Genomic DNA, 25,201 nt, shown 5'->3' on the forward strand with positions numbered 1-25,201 from the left:
TAGATAAGCTTCCTGGATAGTGTTTGCCCTCACTACAGGTGGTCTGGCTTGAATACACACACCTTACATTAGCAAGCTTCCTGCAATGAAGATTAGAGTGTCATCTTAGGTCTGTCTCTTGTAGCTGGGTTATTTGCATTTCACACAAGAGTTTCTTTTGAAGCCTGGGACAGGTGGGGGGGGGACTGCTCACAGAGTGGGCTTGTAGAACTATCTGGCTAAGCATGTCACACTGCTAAAATGTTCACTCAGTGAGAGTTAACTGCACCCCTTCCTCATACACACATTAATACGTCTTTATATCAAACCCTGGATACCCACACATTACATATCTACACATAAGGTTCTATAAGCTCTAAAGTGTATGATTTAAGTTGGTTCAGTTAGTTTAAATGCTGAGAAATAAAGATATTTGATAACTAAGGTATTATACATGCTAAACCAGTCGTGTTTGGAATTGTACTGATGCGTACTCTTTTCACAGTATTCCGGTGTTATCGGTGGGGAGATCGCATCGTGCATTCCCGAGTTATGGATCGCAGAACTTACAAGCAACAAAATGTATATTTTAGAAACAACTGTTAGGATGCTGCCGGAAGCGTGAAGAGGAAGACCCCCAGCTGTTAGAGGCAGGGAGAGTCTGTTTGAATCAGCCTGTTAAATGTGCTGTAACAGATGCTTCACCCCTGAGGACCAATGATATCGACAACAGACTTCCCTATTGTCCTGTTTATTCTGGGGGGGGTATAAATATGGGTGTACGAATGCTGATTCTCAGTCTTCATGTCCCGAATGCTGAATGACTAGGGGTCTCTTGTTGATGCCTATCTCTGGGTCCGGAAGCGCCTGCGTATGTATACTGTACTTGGGTCTGTATAATTTCCTTTTGCGCCTAAATTGTGTCTTGATCAATTGCGTGAAACTGTCTGAACTTTTACCTGAATATCACTTGTGCTTTGGAACCACAGATTCCATGTCTAAGTCTTTATTTATGGTGTGACTGCATACGCAAATTAGCGTCATCCTTAGAAGGTATAGGCAGGACATTAGAAGGTATAGGAAGGTGTGTATAGAGGTTCATTCTAATATTAACAGAATATACTCAGCAACAATCTGACCTGGTGTTTTTATGATTATCATACATGTTTAATGTTGTATTGTTTATGTCAATTTTAATCTTTTTTCCTTGCAAAAATTAATAAAGGTTATGTTTTAAGATATTTTGATTGACATTTAGCGTGAGAGTGCACTCCTATAGAGTCTTTGGGTTGAAGTTCTCACAGTACTAATATACCCTCTCCGTTTTGTCTACTTGCATTTACTCTGAGTAGCACCACCACCAGCCACAGTGGTATTTCATTACCACACAATACAGTTTAGGTGAATATAGCTTATTATATATACCTCTTATACATTCCAACAGACATATGTGGAACTGTGATTCTCAAATCCCTCTTCCCCATCCTACATCTTAGAGCACAGCACACCCCTGATTCAGACAACAGCCCCCTGAACAGAGCACAGTGATGGCACACCCCTGGTTTGGACACACAGCCCTCACTGGATGGGCAACACAGCCCCCCTGGATGAGCAATACATCCCACCCTGGACAGGGCCCAGTACACCCCTGATTCGCACAACAGCTCCCTGGACAGAGCACAATGACAGCACCCCTGGTTTGGACACACAGCCCCCCCTTGGATGGAGCACAGCAGCACACCCCTGGATGAGCAACACAGCCCACCCCTGGACAGAGCACAGCACACTCCTGTTTTGGACAACAGCCCCCTGGACAGAGCACAGTGACTGCACACTTTTGGATTGGACAGCAGCCCCTGGCCTGGACACACAGCCCCCCTGGAGTGGATGGAGCACAGCAGACAGAAGGAGCACAGTGACAGCAGCAGTGAACACCCCTGGATTGGACAACAGCCCACTTGACATACAGTCCGACAACCTGCGAGAATTCAACAGCAGGAGGATGATGTTTTGCCTCGTTTTGGAATCTGAGTAAGGTGGGAAATCCGAGCCTGACTCGGATCCTACTCAAATCACTTATGTTCGGGTGGTTCCAGTTCTCTCAGAACCGGACCCACTCATCTCTGATAAAAACAGCTGAAATCATGTATCTTGGACATATTTTTGTTCCTATGATATTTTTTACATCAATAACATTAATTTCCAGTTCATTTCCAGTCAATTTTAACTACCCCACAGCTCACAATATTGTTTTCACCAATATTGGCTAAAGGCTGCAGCGAGCTAACTGCCTAAACTAAGCGACTGAGCAGCGGCACAAACACATGGCACTTTAAAAGAATAATGGACATCTATGAAAAACAATTGCAGCTCACATCATGTTCACTTCTAACAAACAAACATACACAAGAGCCTGTTTGCACTGGATTGCAGGTGCTAGCTAGAGTCTGACATACAGACATATACAGTGACAAAGATGTCTGTAGTCTTTTACACGCTTCCCACCCACTCCATGTACCTACAACTCTCTCTAGTGGTGACTAGTACAGTATTTATTATTGCAGAATAAACTACAGCCCATTCCCTTCTCACACCCTTCCTGTGTGAAATGGCACATGAAATCACTAGTGAAGGACTTGCGTATGATCCAAATGACGCAAGATCTGTTTTTTAGATCTGAGATCCAAACTTGGGGGCGATTGAATTCAACGCAAATTGAGTAGCGCCAGGAGTGAGATCCTGGAGCTATTCAATTCAGTGCGCTGTTTGGGCTAGTCAAGGATTTTTTCTCGCACCCCCTTGGGGATGCGAGGAGAAATCCGACCAAAGTGCCGGGTGCGCAGCTGTTTTTATCCTTAGCGCTGCGCTAACAGCCGCGTGCCCGGCACTTTGGTCAGAGAATGCCGGTTAAGGCGCCTTAACACCCTTGTTAAGGCACGATAATTCTCCGACCACACAGCACACTGAATTGAATAGCTCCGGGAGCTCACTCCCAGCGCTATTTAATTCTCCCTTGGTGAGAAGATCCAAGTCTGGACTCGTTTGGACTCGGAACCCCAAAGTTTCGGGTGTGTTTGTGTTATGCCACGGGGGTGACTCTGAGGGTGTAAACTGATTATCATCTTGAGGGCGGGTAAGTCTTGGCAGGATGCGGCCATGCTTCAGCTTTGAGAGCTGGATGATGTCTTGGCAGGATGGGCCTAAAGGGCATGAAGATGAGGCATCCTTTGGGCCGTGCAGCAGCCTTGAGGGCTGGTTGGCCTTGGCTAGTTCGGCCTGAGGGCCGGAGGTGAGATGCAGCCTTTGGGCTGTGGAAGCAGCCTTGAGGGCTGGTCGGCCTTGGCTAGTTGTGGCCTGAGGGCCGGAGGTAAGATGCAGCCTTTGGGCTGTGGAAGCAGCCTTGATGGGATGAATACAAAGAGATGACGTGTCGCCAGGTTGACACTGGCGCAGACACACTGAATTATGCAACAAGGACACTGGAGTGCGGTCAGTGTCACTGGGTTGACACTGGTATAACAATACTGGATTGCACCCTTGGGATGCTAAAGTGCGGTCAATGTCACCACGTTGACACTGGCATTGGTATACTAAACAATGTTCTGAGGATGCTGGAGTGTGGCCAATGTCACCAGGTTGACACTGGTGAGGATGTGCAGAATACCTCTTTGAGGACGCTAAAGTGCGGCTAATGTCGCCGGGTTGACATAAGCCGCTGGATGCTAACATGCGCCCATAGGTGCACTCTGTACCACTTGGATGGCACACGCGGCTGAGCTCACAGATGCATGATGTGCTGCCTGGATGACTCGAGCAGCACACAGCAGGTGGAATGCAGATCGTTCTGTCTGGATGGAACACAGCAGCTGAGATAATTTATCACGACTGGAACAATGGAGAGGCTGGAACCCTGGAACTCAGAATCAATCAGTGTGCACCTGATAGTACACACAGACAGGCAGCATTAAGTGCAGAGGCTCGGCAGCAACCAAGACTGGAACTGCAAACAATATGCTGCTAACCACAGATTCAAACAGGAGGAAGGAGGAGACTTCAGCGAACACTTTTCTGGCATTCGCTTTGCATGGTATTAGCAGTGCGGTGGCTTGTGATAGTACCCCCCCTTGATGAGGGGTTAAGGAACCCCTGGACCCCAGTTTATCCGGAAAGTTCTCAAAGAATCTTCTTCGCAAAGTGGGAGCATGCAAAGATCTTTCTGGAACCCAAGAACGCTTCTCTGGTCCATACCCTTTCCAATGGACCAGAAATTGAAGATTTCCACTAGAAAACCTGGAGTCTAGGATCTTCTCCACAACAAACTCCTGGCGCCCCTGGAGTACTGGTGGAGGCCTGATAGGACACCTAGTAGCAAACATGGAGGAAAAAATTACTGGCTTTAGGAGCGAGCAATGAAACGTGCTGTTGATCTTCTTTGACCTTGATAACCTTAGCTGAAAGGCTATGGGATTAACCTGGGCAATGATACGAAATGGACCGATAAACTTAGGCCCCTACTGCTGTGACCTCTGCGCAAATTGATGTTCTTGGAGGACAGCCATACCAAATCACCGAAATTGCAAGGTCTCCAAAATTTGTCCGCCCACATCTTGGACCGACCAGATGCTTGCAGAAAAGCATGATGTACCTTCTTCCATACCGACTGTAGTCTTGAAACAGAAGGAGAAGAATGAGTTCCCGTTGTTGAAGGCTCGAATCATTTACTCCTCGGATGACTCCCATAAATGCAGTAAAAAGGAGAGACAGTGGAGGCAGAATGGCAGGAGTTATTATATGTGAATTCCACAAAAGGCAGCAGTGGTACCCAATTGTCCTGGCATTTGGAAATGAAACAGCAGAGGAACTGTTCCAAGGACTGATTGGCCCATTCTGTCTGTCCATTGGACTGCGGATGAACTGATGTTGATCCCCAGATCGGCACAAAAACACCTCCAAAACCGAGCAATGAACTGCGTACCATGGTCCGAGACAATATCCACTGGGAGTCCATGGAGCCTGAAGGCATTGTGAAGAAATAGTGTAGATAATTCCTTAGCAGATGGTAACTTGCTCAAGGGAACAAATTGCACGGTTTTGGAGAACCGAACCACAATAGTCCAGATGACAGAACAGCATGAAGATATCAGCAGATCAACAACGAAGTCCATAGAAATATGGGACCATGGCTTAGAGGGCGTTAGAAGAGGACACAGTTACCCTTGAGAAGAGGTCCGGAGAGTCTTATTTTTAGAACAAATATCACATGCCAAGACAAACTTATGACTGTCTCGAGACATGGACTGCCACCAGACAGAACAAGACACCAGCTCCAAAGTCCTGGCGATACCAGGATGACCGCCCACTTTAGAGGAATGAAAATCCTTCAATACATCCTTGCGCAGTCTCTCAGGAACAAAGAGTACTCCAGGCAGCATTTCCCGAGGAGCTTTAGACTGACAAGAAGTAAGAGAATCTGCCAGAGTCCTGGTTACTGCAAAGTGAATTCTAGAAGCCGGATGATTCTCTCTTCAGAGGCCCTTGGGAGATGACTGATGGAAAAGCTTCGAGACAGGGCATCCGCTTTAATATTCTTTGACCCTGGCCTGAAGGATATCACATAATTAAAGCGGGTAAAGAACAAGGCCCAGCGGGCTTGTCTCGCATTTACCATTTTAGCTGTCTCTATATAGGCCAGATTTTTATGGTCTGTGAGAACGGTCACCACATGATTCGCCCTTCTAGCCAATGCCTCCAGTCTTCAAAGGCCCACTTGATGGCCAAAATCTCCCGGTTGCCGACGTCATAGTTTCTTTCGGTGGAATCAAATTTCCGGGAAAAGAAGGAGCATTGATGAAATTTGTCATCCTTGATGTCCTTTTGTGAAAGGATAGCGCCCACTCCAACTTCAGAAGCATCAACATCAACAATGAACGGAAATTCTGGATTGGGGTGCCGGAGAACAGGAACTGACACAAAAGCCTCTTTAAAAGTATTAAAGGCCTGAATAGCCATAGAAGACCATTTCGCGACCTCTGCTCCTTTTTTCGTTAACTCCACAATGGGCACCACAATCGAGGAGAAGGGCTTAACGAACCTACGATAATAATTGGCAAACCCAAGGAATCACTGGATGGCCTTTAGCATTGTGGGTTGTTCCCAATCCAGGATGGCTTTCACCTTGCCAGGGTTCATAAAGAAGCCTTGTGAAGAGATTATATAACCCAGGAATGACACCTCCTTCACATCAAATTCGCACTTCTCTAATTTGGCATATAGGTTTTTAGCCAAAAGTCTTTGCAGAATTTGCCGCACATGCCCACGATGTTCCTCTACCGACTTGGAATAGATGAGGATGTCATCTAGATAAACCACTGCACAGACTTAAAAGGAAATCCCTTAACATCTCATTAATGAAATCTTGAAAAACGGCTGGGGCGTTGGAAAGACCGAATGGCATGACAAGATATTCAATAAGTCCCGAATGAGTGTTAAATGCTGTTTTCCACTCATCTCCTTCCCTGATGCGAATGAGGTTATATGTGCCTCTAAGATCGATCTTAGAAAAGATGGAAGCCTCTCGCAGTTGATCAAAGAGCACAGAGATGAGTGGTAAGGGATACACATTTTTGACTGTGATCTTGTTCAATCCTCGGATGTCTATGCAGGGTCTAAGGGATCCAACTTTCTTTTCGACTAAGAAAAACCCCGCTCCTACCAGGGATTTTGTGGGTCAAATGAAGCCCTTATCCAGGGCTTCCTGAATGTATTCCTGCATGGCTTTATCCTCCGGAATGAATAAGGCATACAATCTGCTCTTAGGGAGTCTAGCACCAGGTAACAGATCTATGGTGCAGTCAAAGGTCCGGTGTGGTGGCAAGACATCAGCCTTTTTCTTGGAAAAAAACTTGGCAAGATCATTGCAAGGAGCAGGAATAGACAACGGTTTGGAAGAGACAGTGGCAGCTAACCGAATGGATGGGACAGACATTGAGAGAAGCACGTTGATCCCCACTCTAGAATCTCACTGGTTTGCCACTGGATAACAGGATTATGACGTTTAAGCCATGGTAACCCTAAGACAATTGGAGCCAGCGGACACTGCAGGAGCAGAAAAGACAATTCTTCCCAATGGAGAGCTCCAATGGACAACTGCAAGAGTGGCATATGGCAGGTTACCGGGAGTTTAGACAGACTGGTCCCATCTAGACCGATCACCGACATAGGTGAAGCCAAGGACTCTGGATTCAGGCCTTGGGTCTTGAAAAAGGTGTTGTCCATGAAGTTTTCTGCAGCCCCGCTGTCAACAAATGCAGGAATAGAGACCTGACTGTTGGACAGGGTGACAATTGCGTTGATGAGAACTGAATTCTAAGGGGAGATGGATGCAAGGCATAGATGTACCTCCCCTAAGTCATCTAGATCCTGCCTTTTCCCGACTTCAAAGGACAAAATGTCCTTCACTGCTACAGTAAAGGCACTGCCCCAACACATGCCTCCTGAATTTTTCATCAGGGGAAAACCGATATACTCCCAACTGTGTCGGTTTCTCAGAGTCGAGTAAAGAAAAGGAAGACCCACTCTTCTCTACACGGCGCTCCCGGAATCTACGATGGCCAGGCAAATGAGTTCGTCAAGAGAGTTAGGAGAAGGATACTGGACCAAAATATCCTTGATTTTATCTGACAACCCCCAACAATACTGACTACGCAAGGCTGGGTCATTCCAGCCAGTATCGAGTGCCCATCTGCGGAAGTCAGAACTGTAGTACTCAGTCGCCCAATTTTCCTGTTTTACAAACCTTAGATTTGCTTCTGCCATAGCTGCTTTATCTGGGTCGTCATAAAGCAAACCCAAAGCAGCGAAAAAGGCGTCTAAAGTCTGAAGTGTGGGACTAGTGGAAGGAAGACTAAAAACCCATGTCCCCTGTAATAAGGATATGACAATCCCAATCTGTTGGAACTGAGAGTAATTTATCACAACTGGAACAATGGAGAGGCTGGAACACTGGAACTCTACTGGCATACAGGAGACAGAGTCACAAACTGGAACACGAAACTCTCTCACAGGCATGAAGTGAAGGGCTGGCTGGAATTTAACAGAAACAGGGCCCAACCAGAGCAAGTCTCCCTAATGATAGACCAATGAGCACTTGGACTGTGCAGAGACAGGAGAATCAATCAGTGTGCACCTGACAGGCAGTAATTAGTGCAGAGGCTCAGAAGCAACCAAGACTGGAACTGCAAACATTATGCTGCTATCCACAGATCCAAACAGGAGGAAGGAGGAGACTTCAGCGAACACTTGTCCGGCGTTCGCCTCGCATGGTATTAGCAGTGCAGCGCCTTGTGACAGTTCGGTTTTCAGCAAAACCAAACTGCTCATCTCTAATATTTATGTATTTACCCAAAGTAACCATCTATGTAATATGGTATATTTCCTGCAAATGTGAAGTGCTTTGAGTCATCTTGTAGAAAAGCTCTACACAGATAAAAATTATTATTATTATTATTAGCTAGGGAAGAAATTGAATAATTGGGATTCATACTATGGATATTGTTTTTTATTAACTTGTTTTATTGCTTTGCCTTCTATACATGTACAGAACACAGCGATTGTTTTATTTTTGAATCACTTAGGTGCACCTACTGTATATTTTTCCATTGAAAACCTGAATTAGTAATAGTGGATGACATGGCTCATATGTTAAACTTCATAGCAGTTCAAATGATTGTGTATGACGGGATATCTATAAATGAGCAAAGTCTATCTCAGTAAACAATACTAGATGACACAGATTCGTTTTTGCAATGAATGCAAATATCCCAAGCAATACACAGCTTAATTAGTCAGAAGTCTTTCACAATACAAACAGGGTACTCGTCTTCATCCTTAAGGTGCCCATACATCAGAGAGGGGTTTCTGCAATCCTGCGATGCAATCGGAAATGCCGATCTGCCGGGTGGAAACGCCGGCCACCGTCGATATTCAGCGATCCATCGCAGGATCGCTGAAATTTTCCATGTTAAATGTCCCCAATTAGACAATCACGATAATTTTTTGATTGTGGTCGTCAAATCGGGAAAATCCAACACGCTGGATTTCTGCGATCCTGCGATGCCGGGTTGCAGCATCGCGGGATCGCGGCAATCCATCACAGATGTATGGGGCCCTTCAGACATAGTGTACCGTGCACTAGAAGGAGAAGATCTGTCAGTAGTGTATTTGAAAAATTTGTGAAAAATTTGTAAAAAATTACTCATGAGCTACGAAGTCATGAATGAGTCAGGCATTTTAAATACATACAGTATATACATATTATAGAGCATACTTGCCGACAATCAGCTCCAGCCTTCCGGGAGGGAGCTGATTGTCGGCTAATAGCAGGGGGCGGGGCCGGCCATTGGGGGCAGAGCCGGCGGTGGGGCGGCCATTTGGTGGCACACTGAGGGCGGGGACGGGGACGGGGACGCACGATCGCGTCATCGTGACTCCACCCCTCTTCACAATGCTGTTATTTTCAGCACTGTGAAGCAGGGGGCGGGGCCACGATGACGCGATTCTGCGCGAATCGCGTCACCGGGCCCCCCGCTGCGGGGGTTTCTGTTTTTTTCAGGGGGGAGGTCGGGAGGTTCGCAAGGTTCCGGGAGGCTTGCCTGCCTTTCTGGGGGGCCGGGAGCGGCACCCGAAAATCAGGAGGCTCCCGGCCAAATCGGGAGGGTAGGCAAGCCTGTTATAGAGTTCTCATCACACGATAACAACCATGTGGAAAGTGTAGTTTCTGTGGATGGCCGTATACAGTAACCAAACAATGATTCCAAACATTTCACCTGTTGCAATGGTAAAATATCAAAAAGTTGCCAACCCTGAAACCAATTGATTCAATCCGCGCTTATAACGCCACATGTTATGGACCCTGTGAGAAGAGAACATTACACTTACCTGTGGAAAATAAAGCGTTCTTTTGTTAGCATTACATTGTAAAATAAATCCTTTCTCTGTACTGTTATTTATGTCATCTTACAAAAGAATTCCTACATAATGTTTTAGAACATTGTGACTTGCTGTGTTTAAGCATCAGAACAATCCACTGACATATTTGCATGTACTGAAAACTTAGAAAAGGGCTGCTGCTCAATGATTAATAAGCTGAAATCAGCATTGCACCCCACAGGGATACCCTCCTTCCTACTACTGTTTGACATTTTACTATTTAATTAGGATCACCCTCTAAGCAAGAAACCACTCTGAGAATCATAGATTTGCTTCTTCTCTAACAAGATGCCAACTGAAGGGCAGATTACCACATATACCATCGCCAGTGATTCTGTACAGAGCAACCCTGGGGGGCAGCATGTCAGGAGATAAGTGGAAAAGAAAGAGACAGAAAAGCACAAGTGGAGGAAGCGAAGGGGAAAAAATGAAATGTGTGAATGTTAAAGTATGAGATACAAGTGTATAAATCGCTAACTAGTACAAAATGTGTAAAGCAAGCACACAGATTTAATTCTGAAAATAATTTTATCTATTTAATAAAATGCAAACATGAAAATGATCTATACTGTATTATATATCAGTAAACTATAAAATGGTGGAGAAATTACACAAAGGCAAAAGTTCACTTGCCACCTCTTTGGCCTAAGCTGCCCTAGAGAGCCAGTGTACTGACCAGTGTACTGTACAATGCAGAGCTCAGTTTATGGAAGCCCAATGTACTATATAAAGCTATGTCATTGGTGGTCAAGTGTGTGTTCTTGTCTCTGGTGACAGTATGCAATCTACTTTCCCATACCTGTGACCAGAGTGATTAATATGCCTTGCCACTGATGGCTAAGTGTGCCTTATAAATCCCAACTCCAGTTGACTCATTGTACTATATATTGCTCAGCAGGGCCGTAACTAGGGTAGTGTGACCAGTGCCATGGCACAGGGCACCGCAGGGCAGGGGGCGCTGTTTGGACCTGTCAATTTTGCTGTTTATTATCATTCTCACTTGTAGCTTCCTCTTTCTTTTCTCCCCAGCATCTCCTGGCCTCCCCTATCTCTTCCCTGGCCCTTTCCATGAGGCCATGGCCCTTTTTCAGGTACACTATCTTATGTCCTCATTTAAAAAATTAAGGGAGGGTGGTGCCAATGCTCTCTCTGGCACAGGGCACCAAAAAAGTCTAGCTACGGCTCTGTTGCTCAGTGCTTGATGACCAGCGCACAATACAGAACCTACTCTCTGATAGTGAAGACTTTAGTTTTTTGTGGTGAAGTGTATAGTATTGCTCAGTCTTAGGCCAAGCATGACCAATGAAACTCCATTCTGGATGGCTAGTGTAAATGTGAGAGACCAGTACCTACTAGCCCACTGTTTAATATTTTGCCCACAATCCAATGGGCAAGACTACAGTATAAACCCCAGTCACAGTAAACTTAATATACTTAGAATTTTCCATTCCCTGGTGTCCAGTGTGCATTGCATAATCCAGTCCCTGACAGCCAATTTTGCTACTCAGAACCCTGGGCCTGATTCAGAGCCAGACGCTATTTGCGGACGGTCGTTCCAAAAAAGGGGCTGGCTATTTAAATTGAGCGCTCGCTCATTGCGGTTTGTTGACGCCTCTATGTCTGAGCGAACGAACGAAAAATGCGCTCGCTATTTTGTAAAGACGCCCCTTTGCCGTTCGCATCACACGTCATCTCCGGTATTTATTTGATTAATCGGGTACATCGAAAGGCATCTGAACTGCTCACAGTGGTTGTGGTAGGATTTTTTTTACCGCTATCACTGCAAGCAGTTCAGGCTAAAAGACAACCAAGTGACGTGGTCGATGACGCTCCTTTAATAATTATGCACTCCCATTAAACGCCCTTTTGACCGTTAGGCACGCCTGCATTCGGATCTTCACTCCACCATTTTCAAGCACCTTCCCCTGTTACCACCCACAAATGGTACATTCTGACAATCAAATTAGCAGCCCCTCGCTGTTTTGCGAGCGCTCGATTTTCGACCACAATGACTGGTTTGCGCATGCGCATTAAGACCCATATGCATGCGCAGTTGTGCGAACATCGCTCATAGCGAACGAGCGCCCGGTTACGAGCGGCTCTGAATCAGGCCCCCAGTCTCCTGAGGTTACTGTACAATACAATTTTTTTTTTTTGTAAGACATCTCGGAGCTCGGCGCTGAAGGAAACTCTCGCCCTGAGCCCAAACCTTGTTCCACACGGGCTGTCAGAAAACTAGCTTTTTTGTTGCTCCAGCTGTCCTTGAGGCAGCGAATTTCTCTGTACTCAGTTTACTGAACCCTCCCTCTCTACACAGACTGCTGCATGGAGCTCTCTCCACAACCCGGACAGTCACAATGGTGAGTTAACTCTTTGAAAACCTTGATGTTTTCTAGAGTAATTGCTTATGAATACTTCTACAAGAATGCCCTTCCAATACATCACTAGCCCTGGCATTATTACAAATAAAGGAACTTTTTATTTTATATTTTCAATGTTCTTTTTTTAACTAGTGCTAGCTATATACATATAATTGTATTTTTACACATATATATATATACATATTTAGAAAGCAGAAGCCTTCCTTAGTCTTGCGCACCCTTAGTCCGTATAAACACAGTCCAGTTAGTGTCCAATAACTGGACTGCTGAGGGGTGCAAGCTGAGGTTCAGGGCTAAGAGGAAGTCTGAGATGTGGGGGCCTGTACACAAGCTCTCCTCATCCATGAGTACCAGTCGTAGGCGAGACCTGACCAAAGGTGCAGAGTCTAACCAGCCGGGAGGTGTTCTCCAGTGACCCCTCCAAGCGGGATATTGGTTTAGCTGAACCCAGCTAGCAAGTCGCGGTCCTTTGATCAGATGACTGGTAGTCACGGGAATAACGAATCCTGCTACGGTGGCCCTAGTGGATGTTTCTACCAGAGATATGCTATACCTCTGTATAGCTTCCAATATATGCACTGGAGGATCTAGGAAGCACAATGGTACTGAGGATTGGATGCTGTAGTGACAGTGATACTGAGACTGGACACTGTAGTGAAAGTGGTACTGAGGCTGGATGCTGTGGTATCGGCGGTATTGAGGCTCCGGTAACCACACTTATTGAGAATAAGAGACTTCATCAAGATGGCCGACGGAAGATATAGAGTAAAAAACTGGACTACACCAATATGGCGCCTTTATCCATCAAAAACAGACCGTTCCAATAGGTCTTTTCAGCATGAAAGAAATCCCTCCCAAAATGGCGTCCACCAATCTTCTATTATGAATCGCCCTACTCCAAGATGGCCGCCGACAAAACTTCCGACCAGGAATGATGACATCACCTCCGTCCACCTAAAACCTGCGTACCGGAAGTGAAGCAATCATTTCCTAAACACACCCACCTCATCAAACTAACCACTATAAAAGGGGATATCAGGCACAGTGGCAGCAACAGCCTTGAAGAAGAGACGATTGGTCTCGAAACAAGTTGGCAAATATGCATCTGTATAGCTTCCAATATATACACTGGATGATCTAGAAAGCACAATGGTACTGAGGATTGGATGCTGTAGTGACAGTGATACTGAGACTGGACACTGTAGTGAAAGTGGTACTGAAGCTGGATGCTGTGGTATCGGCGGTATTGAGGCTGGATGCTGTAGTGACAGCGGTACTGAGGCTGGACGCTGTGGTATCGGCGTTACTGAGGCTGATGCTGTAGTGACAGCGGTACTGAGATTGTAGGACAATGCTTTGGTAATTGCTGCAACACAGGAGAAATATTCTGAACACACTGTACCTGTAGCACAATGCTTTGGTAATTGCAATGCTGTTTCACAAATGCGCACTTCGAAGCATATGCATGCATAGTACGCACCATTGACCGATCTGTGGGCTTGATTCAGCAAGGATCGCAACTGCTAAAGCGTACGCAGATGGTTGTTTGTTGTGTTCAGCGCATGCGTATGCATTGCAGTGTGCTAATGCCTCACTGCGATCAGGTCTGCGATTGCAGTGAGTACGCAGACCCATCGCAGAGTGATTGACAGGAAGCACCATCTGGGTGTGGTGATGGGGGGTGGTCGGAAAAATGCAGGCGTACCATTGCAGGGGCGTGCATAAATTAGCCACTGCGATGGCATACGCAGATTGAGCTCGCACTGCATGCAGGAAAGTTAGCAATCTAGTGATAGGGTCAGACCTACCTCAAATGTGCGAGTAGCTCCGATGTACTTCGATGTTACCGATGTTTCGGCTGGATTGCAAGGTATTACAGATGTGGGAGAGGGGAGTGGGCGTCTACTTGTTGTCAGTGCGAGTGCTTTGCGATTGCAATTATTAGCATACTTTTACAGCAGAATTGCATGAGCGATTGCATCAGCGATCCTTGCTGAATTAGACCCTGTGTACGCAGTTGTAATTGCGATGAGTAATGAATCTGTCCCAAAGAACAGAACTGTGACTCGGATCTATACGGTTCTACTCAGAGATCAGAACTGCACCTTGCATCTATCCGGATTCATGAAATTCTGGTTCATTCGGGTTTCTGGAAAACTGAACCACAGATCTCTAATGTATATAACCACAGACAGTACACTGGAGTACACTGGGCCCTAGAAGTACAGAATATTAAGTGAGTTGCACAGCAGAGGTGTTGGTGGTGGTTAGTCCACATGTGGTACAGTTTAACTAGGTTTAAGATTTATTTAACTAGATAGAACAAACAGGTACAATACTAATGCAGGAGCATCCTGGAGCATAAGGGAGTTGCTGGGCATTGTAGTGCAGGATGGTGTATACCCTGGTGGTTAATGGCTCTATGCCCCTTAGTAATAGCGGTGGTGGGATAGTGTACTTGTGGCACTCTGTAGGGTTCTGTATGACTCTTATAGTTGGGAATCTCAGAGGGTATGTTCAGTCTCTTGGAATGCTGCTTCTCATCACAATACAATACAGTGAGCATCACACAATATTAGACATCCCATGATGCAATGAGAGACAAAGGTAGGGTCAAGCAACATGGCTCAATGAGAAAAAACATTAGCACTTCAGATATGTTCCAAATATGTTCAATATGTTAGTAATTCAAATATGTTCCAGTCCACATCCTGCAAAAAAACAAGTCTGTAAAATAGAATATTCCACTACGCAAATATACCAGAGCATCAAGAAGATCAAGCAGTGCTATCCAACCCTTACATATTAGATAATAGAAAAAAGGAAGACAATCTGTGCTTCTGTACTGGGATATGAATTATTATATAAATTCTTTCATGATGTATCATATGTATCAATTATCCATGCAAAGTTATTTTTTCCTCCTCCTTTGGGTATCTTAGGCTGGTTAGTATATATTCAGTTATATTGTATCCTCCACGACATCATAGGGGTAAACCTTAAAATAATGGAGAAACTGATATGTGGCCTTATTCACAATCTCCTAGTTGAAACACAGGTGTATTCATACTGACTGACACATTATAAAAGATTCTAAGGAGGGGCTAATTATTTCACTTGTGATACTGAGGAGATCTGTAAAACATGCACTGTTAGGCTTCCCAGAGGACTGCATTTGGGAAACACTGTAATACACAAACAGGATGACTCATACCCCTTTTCCACTAGATTGCCGGGTGCACCCGGGATTATGTTCACGGATCAATCCTGGGCGAGACCCGGCTGAGACCTCTGTCAGACATGCGGCCCGACCCGGATCTACTGCCGGGTCGATGACGCCATTGGCGTCTCACCTGAGTTATTGGAGCTAGTGGAAAATATATATCAGTGTGCCTGATTCAGAGCTGCTCGCAAAAAGCGAGCGCTTGCACTGAATCAGGGCGGCCACATGTTTTTTTTTTGTTCAGCCTCCTGGCCACTCGCTAAGCTGTGGGTGACCACCCACAGCTTTAGCGAGCGGCCATATGATGGTCACGATGGTCGCGACCATTGGGCTTGCAACGAGACCCTTGTGGTAGGGTCTCGTCCGTCGCAAGTCCCAGTGATCTTCCGGCTCTAATGGAGCCGGAAGTTCACCACTGACATCACTCGTGATGTCAGTTAGACCGCCCCCCAACCGGCAACCGTTCCTTCGGGAACGCCTCCGTTTGGCCAGCCACCCCCCCCCGACACACCTACCAAACGGGACGAGCTATCGATCAACATCGACAGCCGCCTCTTTTGGATGCGAGCGCCGGAACGAGTGATTTCTCGCTCGCTCTGGGGCTCGCGTGTGCGCACTGCCCAGCCATCGACCCGTTTGCGAGCAGGTCTGAATCAGGCCCACTGTCTCCTCTTATTGCCACTAGTTTTATGTGAGTTTAATGAAACCGTGTAGACATATAGCTGGGGCACTACCCTGGGTTGACCATCTATTTACTACATAATTATAATAATGTTTGCAGAACTTCTTTTGGCAAAACATTACAAGGTTCTTAACTCCTAAAGTCCTATGTGAAGCATTATACATATCAATTACATATTTCAGTTCTGGTGCCAATTAGCATTTTATATTTTTTTGATTTTAGGATATTTGGCCCCTAGGTATTGTGTGATCCAGACTTACTATTTTCTGCTATGACGGTTTGAAAGGGATATGTAGATCCTGAAACAATTTAAATTTTTTAATTTTAAATTCAGTTTATTAAAACATCTCCACTGGTTTGCATAGTGGCCACCTGCCTTTGGGCATATCTCCCAACATGACCAATTCCAGGAGGTACAAAATGCTCTGTTCCTAGACTTCCCTCTTAAATTATGATTGCCATCACCTGTGTTGAAACACCTTTTTTTTTTATCAATTAACTAGTTCAACACAAGTGATGGCAATAATAAATTAAGAGGGGAAGTCCAGGAGCAGAACATTTTGTCCCTCTTGGAAAGGGTCATGTTGGGAGGTTTGCTTTGGGCAGTAGCTGGAAGCAATGCACAAAGGTTTACAATGGCTGCAACCGAAGAAGCAAAATAAATGAGATAGTAATGTATGGAAAACCACTGCACAGCTTAAGGTCTAATAAGTAATAATAATTAATTATGCTGATTAGCATGGCCTTGGGGTTCTTAGAAATTGCATCCACTTATTTTCCCTTTTAAACTCAGTCTGTGGAACTGGAGAGCACAGAAGAAGAAAAAAGCTAATTAGAGAAAAATAAGGGTAGAAAAGGCATAAATGAGAAAAAAGATAGTTTGAACTTTAATGAGACTAGTGTAAGGAGACTACGTGACAAGCGCCTTCAAAGGCATTATTCTTGAATGTGTCATTCTTACTTAGATGGCTAGATACACCTTTGAGTCTCATGATGATAACTAATGATCACCAAGTATAAAAAGACTGAAACGTTAAAGGGAAAATGGCAGGTGAAATCACATTTTAATGAGGCCTTTTTTGAAAGGTAGATAGCGGATAGCAGAGTGATCTTGTCTTAGCCATCTAAAAGATTGGAATTTTAAGTTTTTTTGTCTTGTCTGTTATGTCGTGAGGTTTTTTTTTGCAGTCGAGTGTGAAAGGGCTTTAATTATAAAAATAAGGAAAGATTGATGGAGAAAATAGAGAAAGCTTGTTTATTTCAATCCTGGTAACACGCTGAGATCAAGCTATTTTCACACTGTGAAATGTAACAAAGGAATTCAAAGTGATTACACAGCTTCATTTATCAGTATCACTGCTTTGTAAAGTGCCATATAGTACAATAAAATGACAATGCATTTCTTGTTGATGTTTTTTTATTAGTGACATTATAAGACACATTAGTGCTGTTTAGTATACACAGACCATAGAGAAAATAGCTTTATGAGCTCCAAACACAGCATGAATGTCTTGCCATTAAATTTGTATTTGGACTTCTGTTTTCAAATAAATTGGAAACAATGGTTTTAAATGTGCAATCTTTTGAATTTCATTTTGCCACAGTAGTTTTAATCAGATGCATTGTATTACATATTGCTGAACAGAATTAATTATAAGTAGAGATTAAAACATCAAAGACTGAAAAGCAACAGAAAAGTGACACCTCTACAAATCTTTTCAGGACTGAGCACAACAAGAGTCAGCTGGTCTTGTTAAACAAGTGCAAATTATTCATTGGCAAGCTTTCTCCTATCTGTTCCTCATTCTCGATATTTCATTGCATGTGGATGAATAAAAGCTGAATGTTGATATATGTTTTTACATTTAGGTATACAATGTGCCACACATACCAGCCGTCTTCAGCCATTAAACAACAAAATAACTTTTTAGAGGGCAATTCAACTAGACGTTGTGTTCCGACTTTGTTTTCGGCACATTGCAGCCACCTAATTTGACGATTCTTCCTTGCAACCCATGGAGGTGCGCAGGAAAATCAGTGTAATTGCTGTACTGTAATTCTCAGGATGAGCTCTGGGCCTGATTCAGACCTGCTCGCGAGTGCACAGCACTCGCAAGCGGGTTGATGGTTCCCCACTGCGCATGCGCACGCCGGAGCCGAAGGAACACCTGCCATTTGGGGGCGGCCTCAGTAGTGAGCTTCCAGCTCTATTAGAGCCAGAAGCCCACTGGGGATTGCGATGGATGAGACCCTACCACAAGGGTCTCGTCGCAAACCCGATTGTCGCGACCATCGTGACCATCACCTGGCCGCTCACAAAAGCTGTGGGTGGTCACCCACAGCTTAGCAAGCAGCCAGGAGGCCAGCACACATTAAAAAAAAATGCCGCCCTGATTCAGAGCGAGCGTTCTGAAAGAGCGTCCGGCTCTGAATCAGGGCCTTTGCTGGAAAGCCTGGCAGTTGAATTTGGGTCTAAGGGCCTGATTCAGAGCCGGACGCTATTTGCGCTCGCTCATTAAGAAATAAGGGGTGGCTATTCAAATGAACCGTTCGCTCTTTGCGGTCTGTTCACGCCTCTAGGTCTGAACGAGCGAACCAAACATGCGGTCGTTTTTTTGAAAACTCTGCCCCCTGGCCGCTCGCATCCTACGTCATGTCCGCTATTTATTAGATTAATCGTGTACATCGACCAGCGTATGAAGTGCTCGCTATTCTTGTGGTTGGTTTTTCCTACCGCAATCATGCGAGCAGTTCTGACTATAAAATAACCCAGTGACGTGGTCAATGACGCTGCTGTATTAATTATGCACACCCATAAAACGCCCATTTTGACCTTTAAGCACGCCTGCGTTCGGATCTCCACTCCCCGTTTTCAAGCACCTTCCCCTGTTACCACCCACATATGCCTCCTCATGTCACTCAAAATAGCAGGCATTCGCTATTTAGCGAACAAACGATTTTCGGCCGCACTGACTGGTTCGCGCATGCGTATTATGTTCCATACGCATGCGCAGTTGTGCAAACATCGCTCGGAACGAACGAGCGGCTGCTTACGAGCGGCTCTGAATCAGGCCCTAAGTTTGATTGGATATTTTTTTACAATTACTATAGCCTGGTCAATTGTCTTTTAAAGTGTTTTAAGGTATGACCTCATAAAGCTTCCACAAATTTTCATAGATATATACAATTTCTACTAAATGCATCCGAATACTTGAATAAGTTTGAGGATAGATAAGCACCCTGTTTGATATGTAATTTTGTTAGGTAAGTTAAGAGTTAAAAGCTGGAGGGGGGTGCGGTTAGTTATTGGTCATTTGAGGAGCATAAGCCTATGGTAGGATTTCTGGGAGGGCTTAGAGGTCCCATATAAATAGTCTGGGGAAGGGAGCCATCTTCCTCTTTCCAGTTTATTCAACCAGGCTGGCTGAGTGTCATTTATATTATATTAATCTGTCTGTCTTTCCCTGGTCCACTTGCATTTCACACCTCATTTATTCCCCTTTTCATACACACTCTCTAGCTCCTGTCATTTTTTTTACTGTCTTCAATTTATCTATTATTTTCTTCCTTTGAGAGTCTTTACCACACTTTTCTCCCCCCTCCCCTGCTGTTGTGTTCATCCATCCCCCATCCCCTGCCAGTACCCCCTCAGTTATGCCCAGTCCCCGCCGTTCGGCCGCCCCACCTGCCGCCTGATGGAGGCTTCCAGGCCTCTCACCTCTGCCGCTCCCCCGCTCCTGTCAGCACCCCCTCTGTTATGCCTAGCTGTTTGTCTGCCCCCCCCGCACCCGCCGCCTGATGTAAGCTCCCAGGCCTCTCACCTACGCAGCTCCCCTGTCCCCCGCCAGTACCCCCATCAGTTATACCCAGGCACCGCTGTTCAGCCGCCCTCAACTCCGGGTCTTCCTCCCGGCGGGGCGTGCCCTGCTATAGGCCGCGACCGCTCGCCTGTCTGCGCTCCTGCCCATGGCTTTCGACCTCCGGGCTCCCCCACGGCTTCCCCACGATCATGGCCGCCTGGATCTCCGGCAGTGCCGTGAGTAGCACAGACGGCCACAGCTCTCCAGCCCCAGCACAGCAGATCATGGCCAGCCCGCGCCCTGCATCGGCAATTGGCCCCACCCACAGGGTTGCGGTGGCCATTTTATATGTATTCAGCCTACGCAGGGAGCCCTGCTTGGCCCCATCCCCCCCTTCATCAGCCCCCACTGCTCCAAGAGCAGTGGGGTCCACTCCTTCACAGCCCTCACCACTATTCTTTTGCAACAGAGTTTCCCCCCTCAGTGTGAGCACTGCGGGGTCCCAGCATCTCCGGGGCCCCAGGTGCCCCACCCAGCAATTTATTCCCTGTTGTTCACCTGCACCCAGTTATACCCCTTAGTTACTAGCACATCAGTCGGGGCTGGCCCCCATATTTCCATACCACCGCCCTACACGCACAATCACATTGAAATATCCTGCCCCTTACCATCCTGCCCCTTCCATGTGCCACCAGCCACCCCCCTCCCCACACTGTTCCAGTACATCCCCCCGCTGCAACCTCAGACCCTTCCCCCCCTTTTACAAGGGTTTGTGCCTTACTATCAGGTCCTCCACCCCCTTTTCCATGCCTCATTCCCCTGCACCTTCATATTCACAAACCACGCATATGATGCAACCCCCTCTCCCCCTTCCATCCCCCCTGCCCCCCCTGCAACCTGCCCACGCACCCCCTGCCGCCCACCGGCCTCCCCTGTCCCTCCTTCCGCAGGCGGAGTTGCTGTCCAGTTATTGTTTCAAGCCCCCAGGTAGCAGTTTCTGATCCTTCCAGTCGCGTTATCGAGGTCCAGCAGATGGATGATGCAGTGGTATCAGCGAGTCAAATCATGGTGGGCGCACCGCGCAGCGAGGGACAGTTGGCGAACACTCAGGAGGAAATGTCTGGTCCTTCGGCGGCAATTTCTGGTGAGCATGGTTTTTCTACATTTTGCAGCGCACATTCATTTTCCACTGATTCTAGTGATTCTTCCAGTTCATCTGGTAGGCCGCGCAATCTCAGACGTTACTTTGCGCACAAAATTAAGGCAAAGCGGGGGAGCCCTAAGATGGCTAACACAGTGTTGGCAACTAAGGTGCCAGATGCATCGGAAGATTAGGTTCACTGCGCGAATATGGCTATCCTTAAGGGTTTAAGTTCTAAATTTAGGAGCAGATCAAGAAGGGTAAATTTGGGCATATGTTTGCGGTTTCGGCTTACGCAAATAGGTCTTTGGATCGGACGTAGTCAGCTGGGGTAGTTGCGGAGGAGGCATGTCGTTCTTACCAGAATTCGGTGGCGCGTGTATATGTTTGCGGCGCGCCCCTTGAGTCCAGGCCTGGGGAGTATATGAATGTGCTAAAATACATGCACATGGTACATGGTATGCACTCGTCAGCTAAAGGTACTGCTTGGCAGCAATACGACGCATTTAGGACACAGCAGGAGGGGGTGGCAGTGTTTTAATTAGGTTTCAAGGACGTCGAGGTTTGGCTTGCAGTCAATCAACTGCCTAACGCGCCTGCGGATTCCTTCGACTGGTCTGTAGCAGCCTTTTCTGATCCGCCCTGGATCTGCGGGCATCAGTTGCGTGCCGTGCTACGCGTGTAATAACACGCAGCATCATGTGGGGCAGGCTGTGGATACTGGCATATCTATATGCTCTGCGGGAGCGGTCATCCAGCCAAGATGTTCAGGGGGTCTGTGGCGCAGGTGCAGGTTGAAGAGAGTAGGGCAACGAGCATTGCGGAGGTGTTCAATGAAGCGCCGTTGTTGAGTAATTTGGGGGTTTTTGAGGAGTTGGTTGGGTCGTTATCCCCTTGCGGAGGAAGCAGCCTTTTTGTGGCAAGGTTTTGGTGCGGGTTGGCGTTTGCCTTTGACAAGGGCGATATCCGGATTTTCTAGGAGGATTCTGGAATAGGCGCATGTCCATCCGGAAGTCATTAGGTGTACAGTGGAGGCAGAAGCCAGGTTTGGGCGCATGTGCTGCCACCTTTTTGCATCCCCCCCTTTTCGGAAAGTTTAGGTGTACCGCCTTTAAGGCGGTACCTAGAGGGAACCGAGTAGATTTGGGTTGATACATCTCTCTTGCCCGGATAGAAGGGTTGGGCTCCCGCACATTTTATCCATCAGATTGTCGTGTCGTTTGCCAATCTGTCAAAAACGCCCTGGAGATAGTACAAGGTTTTGGGGGGAGGGCTCTACTAGCTAAGGCAGATATCGAATCCGCTTTCCGGCTGCTGCGTCCTTTAGATGTGTGGGAATTAAAATAGCAGGGCTCTATTACGTCGATGGGCTGTTTCATTTCGTGTACTTTTTCGAGGGTTTTTTAGTTATTTATTTATATTTTTTGCTGGCTCTAGAAACATTCTTTTCGATAAAGAAGGTTTAGCTAACACTGTTGCAGTCGCTTTAGAGTCATACAGTCAGGGTTAGGAAGCCTCATCACCTCATTCTGCATCTCTTTGGAGCTGAGTGAAGTGCTGCGTGTTTGGTTGGTTGTCTATGTGCGAATTCAATGGCGTAAAGATATGGCCTCCGGCACCTGTAGCCAATTCGAACTTCAACTTTTTACAGATGTGTCTGGTTCCTTAAGTTTTGGTGCATTTTGTAAGGGTGTGGTGCACGGAGCCCGGGCCGGATACGTATGGGTTTCAGGGCCTAACCAAGAACATCCTTCTTTTAGAGAGTGTTCCTAATGGTAGGGGCGGTTGAGCTGTAGGAGAGCAAGATTTGCAATAGGCGAATTCCTTTTGGATAACTTAAGTGTGGTTAGGTCGGTGCTAATCAGGGACGGACTTAGATCCAGCCTTACGGTTGTTGATGCATTTTACACTGCTAAGTGGGTAGGGAATATTTAATTTAGGGCACGGCAGGTTTCAGGCGCTGCAAACGGTATGGCGGACGCCTAAAATCTTTTTCAGTGGGACAGGTTCATTTTCTCGCGCCTCCTGTTTAAATGGTTTAACCTTCCCTTTCCATGCCCGGCATTTCATCGGACTGGCATCACGGACCTTACACTGAAGTCATTGATGCCTAGTACATTAAAGACCTACATGGCGGTTTGGTACGATGGGCAGGGTCTTAGCTTCCAAGAGCAGGTGAGGTAGGACGATTGATGATTATATAGCAGAGTTTGTCTGGAGCTGCCATGAAAGGGGGTCATTCCAAGGCGGTTTGTCTTCAGCATTATCAAGTATCTCTAAATTGTTCCAGGCGCGCCTTTGGCGGATCTGGCCAATTACATTATACTAACCATGGGCAAGCTAGTTGCTGCTAATAAGCTTTATGCGCTAGCAGGTTTAAGGTAATAAGGTGGTTATTAAGCAGGTATTGATCTTATGCTAATTACATAGGTTTAAGACAGATTAGCTGGCCAGGGGGCATTGGATTTTTATTCAGGCGCTTGTATATCTCGTGATTTTGTCTAGTTGCTCAGACAGGGTGCTTTAATAATGTTCGCCCCCAAGGTGGCGGGCACTGGTTTATCCTTGCTAATCCAACCCCTTTGTCCAGATGGCAGTTTATGAGGGTGTTTCAGAATTATCTTATTGCTTTAGGTGTAGCTACGGAGCTTTGCGGGACTCATTAATTTAGGTTAGGGGCAGCAGCTTGCGCAGCGGGGGCAGGTGTTTCAGTCGACTTATTAAAAACAGTTAGGGTGGTGACGTCGTATTTAAAGGAGGATAAGTTGCATTAAGTATTTGCGCTCCTTGTGAGTTTGTTGGGAAACCTAGGGGCCTTATGCCTACTGCCGCTAGGGATTCTGAAAGGATTTTCAGCTTTTGCCCTCAAAGAGGTTTTGCTGTTTTTCATCTTCAGATGGGTCACCCAACTATTTGTTTCCCTTTCCTTGGGGTTAGATTGTTGTTGTTATTACACATACCAATTTCTGTCTGTATTAAATTTCAATATCTGTCTGTATAAATGCCAATTTATGTCTACGTGAACTCTTGGACAGGGTTGTCCGGGAATGCTAATTGTCAGGTGTGGGTAAATTCCTATTTTTTTACTGGGCTAGCCAGCACCCCTTGGATTTGCAGGGCCAATTTTTTGTTGTGAGTGGGTAAGTTGCATTTGTTAGGATTACGAGAAATGCATTGGAAGCGCCTGCTAGATGCCCTATGGGCAGCAGAGGAGACGTTTGGGTCCCCACTTGGGAGGCAATGATTTGGGCGCATGCGTGGGTATTAAGAGGATATGGCCATTGCACGCTTGTCATTTAGCGTTGGCGGACGCGTCATGCAATGCCCCAGTTTTTTTACGTTACAGGGCGGACAGCTTTCATAGGTCCAATGGGGCTAAACTCATGGGAGCGGGGCTAGTGGTTGATCAATGACCTCTGCAGTTTCCATTTATTTTCAGGAAGGTCACAGTTTGGTGGTGGGCCTGGTTCTGCGAACCTGGCTTTGGCGGGAAGCAGTGCTCATGGGCGGCCTATTATTAGCGCAGGAGTGCCTGTGGTAGCATCTTTCCTTTGAGAGCGTCCAGTTTGTCACCGCCTAAAGGGGGGACATGGTCTTTGTTCCAAGGGAGGTGCCAATGCTGTGCCAATTAGGGGAGGATGGTACTGCCCCAGGTCAGTCTGCGCAGGGCGGGGATCCGCCCCTATTATTTAGTATTGGTATCCATCGGGCTGTGGCCTCAGAGCACTACTTTCTTCTTGCCACCTATTCTAAAATTTCAATTTGATCAATAAATTCTGGCTGTGACCTCTTTTAATTCCATACACATGTGTCAATGTGCTTATTCCTAGGTTTAGTATTAAGTTAAATTAACAAAAGGGAATAATAAAACAAATGGGTGACTTAATGCATCCGAATACTTGAATAAGTTTGAGGATAGATAAGCACCCTGTTTGATATGTAATTTTGTTAGGTAAGTTAAGAGTTAAAAGCTGGAGGGTGGTGCGGTTAGTTATTGGTCATTTGAGG

This window comes from Taudactylus pleione, unplaced genomic scaffold (genome assembly GCF_031769625.1).
Source record: "Taudactylus pleione unplaced genomic scaffold, aTauple2 ptg000179l, whole genome shotgun sequence".
Taxonomy (NCBI): Eukaryota; Metazoa; Chordata; class Amphibia; order Anura; family Myobatrachidae; genus Taudactylus; species Taudactylus pleione.